Raw genomic sequence first — 7,995 nt, 5'->3', positions numbered from 1 at the left:
GATGGAAAACGACATTTTAGTTCTAGAAATATAAACAAATCGATTTCTTCTGTTGTTTCTTTACCCGTTAATGGCCATGGCGATTCGTCACTTTCCGCTGGCGTAGGAGAAGGGGTGGATGCGGTTTTAGGATGTCCAAATCCTGTTTCTAATATTTGCAAGCAAAATAACTTTTTACTGGATGATGCTGGTGGGAATCAAAAAGTTTATATGTTGGATGTAGACTTTTCAGGTTTCAAACTATCTAATAGCAGCGTGACAGTTGGTATAAAATTTCCTCTTTCTCTTTTCTGCAATGGTTTTGGTGGTATCTGTGCAAATGGGGGTGATCAAGGGGTCAAAGACTCTTTGGAGGTAGATAGTGTTATCAACTTATGTGAAGGGAGCTCTCATGACTCTGATTTTTGTACTCCAAGGAAAAGAGCTCGTCCTAGGATTTTGTTTAGTAGAGGAAGGAAAAAGAAGAACTTTGTCGTATTGATTGCAGATGAGTCTGGTTTGCCAGAGTTGTTGGAGATTACTTCTGATTTTGCTAAAGGCTCAGGAATCCATTAGTGTTTTATCTCTTGGTTCTGGGTGTTTTGGGCGAAAGATCCTTGGTGAAAGGGTGCTTTTGTGTACTGATTCTGGATGTGTGCTATTTGGGAAGGGTGTTGGTTTTTTTTAGGCAGATACTTTGGATAGTTATTTTTTCTCTGGTTGCTGTTGTCTTTTTAATTTGGTGAGGGGGATGTGTCTCAAATTGCATTCTAGTGGAAGGATTTTGTGTTTGCGGGGTTGTTGTTGCGTGGAGCAAGCTTTTGTATATGGAATATTGCAGGTCTTTGGTAGGATCAATTGCTAGTGTGCTATTTTGAATTATAAGTCTGGATAAGGGGTTTTTGTTTGGCTGATAAATATAATGGTTTGCATACCAGCTTAGGGGTTTTTGGGTTGTTTAGTTCGTGGGTGGCCTGGCCTGGTGAGGATTTTGGGAGGTTGTGTATTTGAAAGCTCTCTTAGGGATTGTAGTACTCTTTTTCCTTCACTTGGTTTTCTCCTTAATGGGTTTTTCCTTGTAAGGTTTTAATGAGGCCCTTTCTCTAAGGGTGGCTTTCCTAGGGGGTTTTGCTTGTTCTATTTCTCATGTAATCTTCTTATTCAATAAAATTATATTTTGCTCTCAAAAAAAAAAAAAAACCTAAATCAATTTGGAATTTCTAAGAAAAGCATACCCACCCAGCAAAACAAACAAAAACCCAGAAAAGTTAATCTCTCCACCCCCAATTTTTCGTTCTCTTCCTTCTTTCTCAAAGCATTGCCTCACCCACACATGCTCTTCTTTCACTGTCCTTCTATCTCCAAGAAAACTGAGGCATCTCCAACCTCCCTCACTCTTCATCTTCTTCCTCTCAACAAATCAGAAACCCAGAACTACTGAAACTCGCGCCTGCATGCCCACGCCACCACCTCCGTCATCCACCGCATAGATCCACACACGATTTCTAGATCTGAGCCTCGATCTGCGAATCGTTTGGTGCTAGTGTTGTCTCCAGTTCTGTTGCTGCATAGTTTGGAGGAGGTGGAAGCTTTTGGGGGTGGCGGCGATGGTTGTCCTGGGTGCGCATGATTTCGGACATGAGGGAGTTCGATACTGACGCCGATCTGGGTCTCCTGAATCTGGGTACGATTCAAAGCAAGCAATGAATTTTTCAGAGGGGATCTTCTTTTATTTCTTGTTTCAACTTTTGATTCATTTTCATGAGGGTCTAGGAAGGTTGTCGGTTATCTGGAGATGAAAGAAGACGAAATAAATTTGGGTTTGTTGGCTTTATGAGTTTTTGGGATGATGAGTGTTCATTGTTGATTTGTTGTGTATTGAAGAGTTCTAGACATTCAAGTTTCTTGCTTTTTATGGATTCTTTGAGGTGGGTATTGGATTTTTCTTACTCAAATAACAACGACATCTGATTATTGCTCAAATAACAGAACATCTCACTCAAGTTTCTTACTTGTTCATTGTTGATTTTGCTTTTACTGAATTTATTGGTTCTTATTTTTGTTGTGTTTTTCCTCTTCCAACCGAAGCTGTTGTGACTGAGTGCTTCACATTTATGGGTTTGTTTGCGTTTCTGCTTCTGATTTGGATTCGGGTACATAAACAAAATTAGGATTTTGGAAAAAGATGACAGATTAGATCAAAACTAGGAAGAAGATGAAAAAATAGATTGGGTTTTGGGTTGCAGAGTATGAACCCTAATTTGATTGGGATGATTGAGAATTTGGGTTAATTTGTGGAATTGTAATTAATTTGGGAGAAATTGATTTTGTTAATTAATTTAGGTTTTTTTGTTAATTTGATTAATAAATCTTATTTGTCATTTAATTTTTAATTTTTTTTAAATCCATGTCAGCTCACTTAGCTTAGTCAGCGTTCCAAATCATCACTCGCCGGAGCTCGGAGCTCCGACGAGGACTTGCTCCAAATGATTTTCAAATATGAGGATCTTTTACAATAATTTTTCCGGCGAGGGACCTAAATCAGACGGCGACACAAAGACAGGAACTAATATGATGCTTAACCCTTAAATAAATAATCTAGTTATTTATTTCGGGGTCTTACATTTCCCATCCCCTCTTCCCCCTTATTTCTAATTATTCAATCTCTTCATCATATCTTCTCTTCTCATGTATTTTAGGAGGATGTTCTTTTGTGCTGTTTTGTCTCAAAACTCAGTCTTCGATTTCCCTCTATGAAATTCGCCATACTCTCAAAGGTTCCGTCAACTTGCAGGTGCTTAAAATGATGTAAAGACGTCGGCCCAGTTTAATTTGAACAAAAGGGGGTTCAGATTGATTTTAATCATGTTAGGTTTTTGAGTTTGGATTTTTTAATTTCTTTTGCTGATTTTTCTACCTTTTTGTTTTTGGAAGGTTCGTGGAGGATCAACTGGAGTTGTTGAGTCATTCTATGCGTAAGTCAACAAATTACTAATCATTTGAAACCTTCCAAAAACAAATTAAGCCCATCCCAATTGTGTAAGTGAACAAATTAACTTTTCAAAATGATTGCTATACATTCATGGGGAAATTACTAATCATCCATTTTTTTATGATGATTATGATATCGAAGACTGCTCCCATGATTATGATATCGCATTATGCTAGAAAGTTTTCAACTTTCACTTTCTACTGCACAAGAGGAAGATGATTGAAGGTACTTCTTTTCTTTCTCTAATTTATCTCCTTCTACAGAGCCTTCATTTGAAACCATTTGACTTGAGTATCTCTTTCATGAAAATACTTTTTTCTATCTTTGAACTAATCTGATCCCCCTTCTACTTGGCAAATTAAAATAATTGTAGGTGCTTTTTTTATTTCCTCAATTTTATTACTTGCAATTTTCTCTTTCTTGCAATTTCTATCTTTACTACATGATTTTAATGTGCACATATTTATTGGCTTTCACACATGATTTGTTCGGTGTGTCTATAAAAAAGTAGTTTCATGTATTTTTGTTTCTAATAATTAGCATTAGTATTCAGTTTGATGTGAAAATATGTCAGGGATGGCTTGATTATTTAATCTGTACAGGGTCATAAAAATGGCTAGGTGCATTTTCAATCTTAATTCTCCCCTCTCCCTTTTGAAGTTAACATTTGTTTCCTTTTTATTTGGGAAGGATGACTTGGTTCATCAAAATAGTTAGTGAGTAGTTTTTAAGCTCTATCATTTGCTGAAGTTAAATAGCATTTTCTGTGATTTTGAAATTGAAGACTACACTCTATCTCTTTACCTGTTTAAATTTCAATTTTTTCGTGCTCTTGATGATTCTGTTATTTACTCTTCAAGTTTTCTTATCTCTCTATCTCTTTAAACTTCAATTATTTTTTTTATCTCTTTCCAGTTTCCTCAGGTACAGAACTCTTTGGTCAACTGACCTCTTATTTCCTTATTCCCAAGTCTATAGAACCATTGCCCTTTTTTTGATTTGCTTATATGACTTGATCTGCTCTCTTGAACATTATTCTTAGTAATATAAGCTTTGGTTGCTCATTTACATCTTGCAGTTGATTTACTTATATGACTTGATCTGCTCTCTTGAACATTATTCTTAGTAATATAAGCTTTGGTTGCTCATTTACATCTTGCAGTTTTCATTGCTGTCACTGGCAGATCTTTTATTTTGGAGCTCTTAGTGTTGAGAGTGACTAATTGTCATAATTTATTGCTTCTTTGTGTTTGTGGCAGAAAAATAAGTATAGTTCAAATGCAGTTGGGAGCATGAAAGCCTTCGACGATGAGCTGACTTACATTAGATGTTTGGAGCAAGTTAATGTTGGATTGGAGATATAATCCATAGCTTGCCTTGCTTGGATCAGGTTTATCTCATGGCTTTAATATTCATATTTTGGCTAAAAAAATTCTTTCAGATTGCTCTAAATATCACTAATTTCATTTTACATTTTTCCATTTCTTTGCCATTAAACAACTTATTATTCTCTGCCTTAAGAGAGACTGAGAGAGACAGAGAGATAGAGAGAGAGGATTGAGAGAGAGAGAGACAGGATGTATCTAATATTTAGAGAGTATTTTATGCATATTTACAATGTTTTTATTTTTTTCTCCTTTTGCTATTCTTGAGACTAATTTGGTTAGAGAGTAGGCTTAATACATCAGAAGACCCCTGTAATTGTAAAGGGAATTAAATCCAGGGCCTAGAAAATTTTTGCATCAAATTGGATCCCTAGAATTTTTTTTTTAATTCAATTAAGGCCAAAGTGTACCAGCCCTCAATTTTATCTCAGTCATCAATTCCACGTGGCTTTTATTATTATTTTTTAATTACAAAAATAATAAAAAATTATTTTTAATTTCAACTCAATTAAATAATCAGAATAAAAAAATTTTAAAACTTAATGAATAACCTAATCTAATAAACCTTAACTAAACAAACTAATAATCTGTAATTAATCATCTCACCCCATTCAGGGCTAATTAATCATTTTAGCACCTCTTTGAACCCTAGAAATTAAACCCAGAACACACCACCTAATTAATCATATCAGCAAAAACTTTTCCACTTCCAATTCCAGCCTTCTAATCTTTCATCTTCATCATTATCTTCTCCATCCACCTCTTACGCAACTAGAGCACTCGAAACATAACAAGGAGTTGTGCGCAGCAAAGAATCCAGAGCTGCACCACAATTAATTTTAAATTCAAAAGCAATTTTTGGGATTAGCTATAGCTTCTAGTATGACAAAATATAAACTTATCCAAATAAACGTGTTATAAGGAGCAGTTTTCAAGCAAACAAAAGAGCAACATGTTACAGGATGAATACAAATTGCAAACTAATGGTCTTGACATCACATATATGATAATGAAGATAACGAAATTGAAAGAGAATTGAAATACGAACATAGATGTTGAGTTGGGTAGCCATGGTTGTTTCTGCAACTTAACCCTGGACCCATTTTGACCAAAAAAAAAACCTGGACCTGTTATCTATGTGTATCTCAACCCATTATCTTCTTCATCCACCTCTTACCTAGCCAGAGCTGCACCACCCTTACCTTCCACCATCGAGCCTCACCGTCAGCCCCAGATCCCAGATCCACGCACCACCACCGCCACCCTAGATCCACGCACCCCAGATCCCAAATCCACCAATTGCACCACCACCGCGCACCCTAGATCTACCATCAAACTAATCCTCTTTCATCTCCTCTGACCGCCGCCACTCCCTCCTCCTCCACCCCGATCGGATCCTGCCCACCATCTCAATCTCCCTTCTCTTCTTTCTTCTTCTTCCTTCTCTGCCTTCTCTCCTACTTCGATAGAATTTTAGATTAGATTAGATTAGGTTTTATTTTTAATTTTTTTTGGATAAGCAGGTTTTATTTTTAATGAAATGAGATGGAATTAAAAATAAATGAATAACAATAATTAGTATTAAAAAAAAAGATAAAAGCCACGTGGAAAAGCTGTAAATGAAAAAACTAAGACACATCAGCCGGAAACACACTTTGTCCTTAATTGAATTAAAAAAAATTCTTAGGGACGCAATTTGATGCGAAAATTTTACAGGTCCTTAAACTGATTCCCTTTACAATTTCAGGGGTCTTCTGATGTATTAAGCCTAGAGAGTATTACAATGAATATTTAACAGTTTAATATGTACTTGATGATTCAATTTTGTTGATATTATCTTTTTAGGTTGCCAGTTGAGTAGTTGAGTTTCAGAAGCTCTTCTACCCAATTCCAAGTGATTGGTATCATGGTATCAATAACCGGAGTAGTTCTAGCTGGATTCTTCAAGGGTCCACTTATAACACCCTCTTCTCACCACCTTCGACACACTAAGCAACTTTTTATCTTCTCCTCAACACCAGAGTTTTGGGTTCCTGCTGGTGTGGACAAATAAGTGAACTTCAATCCAAAATTGAGGATTGGATGACAAAGTGGATGAATATATTATAGATTATAGATTATATATCTTCCTTCTAAGGTTCTCTTTCCATGTTTATTGTTTTCGTTTTGCTAATTTCAGCTTTCACCCACTGTCATTGCATGTTTTGTTCTCTGTCATCTGAATCTGTGATCTTTCAACGTTTGAACTTATATTCGATTATCCCTCTTTATTGTTTCAAATTAATCTGAACCAGAGCATGTCATTTCCGTCATCATCGTCTAAGTCTGGCGCTTCAACTCTTTTCTTTCTCTCTATGTTTTTATTGTGTTAATTTGATTTTTTATGTTTCATGTTTTTGATTTGTTTGAGAAGCTGTTTATTTCAGTATTATGAATATGAGGTCTCACTAAGCAAATAGAGTTGGAAAATGTGGAATAGGGTTTTCAGTAGTGTTAGAGGAAGAGAGATAATATATGATGAATAATCAAAAATTGATTTTTTGAACTGCGACTCTTCCGACAGCGGAGTGACATTGTTATTCCTGATTTCTCCTATTGAGAAGTATATGGTTTCTTTTTTCAATTTGGTTGTTATGGATTTTAGGGTTCTAAACTGAGTTGTGATCAACGAAAGGGGAAGTAATTGAATGTCAGAGCGAAAGGGGAAGTAATTAAAGTTCTATTTTGTAGTTGTGTGTGTTGGGATTGCAGGCACATTTTGAACTGTAATTTCCTTCTTGATACAAGAGTTTCCTGAAAATAGGCATATTACATATGATTTCAAAATGTTTATTACAATCTTCATTTTTATGATAATAGTGTGTGTTACATTGATGCCTTTAGTTGTTTAGTTTTGGTTGCAGATAGAGTATCTATCCGTCACCTTCTATGGACATTATTTCATAATTGGTGTTGAATTCGGGCTGAATTGTGGAAGCTGGAACATGTTTTGTTGCTGTCATAAGCTGCGATGAGGAAAGGTTGATAGGAGAAAGAAGTTGAAAGTTTTGCAGTACAGCGTTGGTTTTGTTTCTTAAGTAGAAAACATGGTTTCTATAGATGAATTCAATAGAAAGTGGACTCTGGGGATGTTAAATGGTGGCGGAGTGGTAACACTAGGATCCAGTTATCTATTCACATCTGTAATTACTATATTCAGTGCAATGAAATCTAATCCAATTCTTTTGATCACTTTTATCTCATTTTCAGTACATTAATTACATGTTGCACCCAAAGTTTGTAAAACTTATGGAAAACATGATTAAAATAACACTAAATAAGTTTGGTAAATTCTGTGGTACCCATAATTTTCTTTGGGTATGGTACCCGTATTAAGTAATTTAATAAATTATTATCATGTTATTCAAGGTAAATACTGCATCTTTAGATTTTATTTTACTTATCAGTTAACTTTATCTTATGAAATTCATATTTTAATGAAAAATGAATGAGTGGTGGAAACGAATGATGGTGATAAAGATGCGCGTAAAATGACCATAGTAGATGGATGAATAAAGCTCAGAAAACATAACTCGCAAATCTCACGTTCCTAAAAATGCAACACTGCATTAATACGATAGAATAAAATCAAACTTTGAA

The 7,995-nt window shown here is 35.3% G+C and overlaps 1 long non-coding RNA gene across 2 annotated transcripts; it reads left to right on the top strand.

The window, feature by feature from the left end:
• Nucleotides 1-2,617: 2,617 nt before the first annotated feature.
• LOC130720261 (uncharacterized) lies at nucleotides 2,618-7,587 on the top strand. 2 transcript variants are annotated; one of them, XR_009013021.1, is made up of 5 exons: nucleotides 2,618-2,773; nucleotides 2,914-3,018; nucleotides 3,113-3,196; nucleotides 4,231-4,361; nucleotides 6,202-7,587. It is a non-coding gene; the product is annotated as an uncharacterized LOC130720261 (long non-coding RNA). The 2 variants fall into 2 exon arrangements; XR_009013022.1 differs by having other exon boundaries at nucleotides 2,618-2,787.
• Nucleotides 7,588-7,995: the final 408 nt, after the last annotated feature.

This window comes from Lotus japonicus, chromosome 5 (genome assembly GCF_012489685.1).
Source record: "Lotus japonicus ecotype B-129 chromosome 5, LjGifu_v1.2".
Lineage (NCBI taxonomy): Eukaryota > Viridiplantae > Streptophyta > Magnoliopsida > Fabales > Fabaceae > Lotus > Lotus japonicus.
This window is presented reverse-complemented; position numbering and strand designations above follow the sequence as displayed.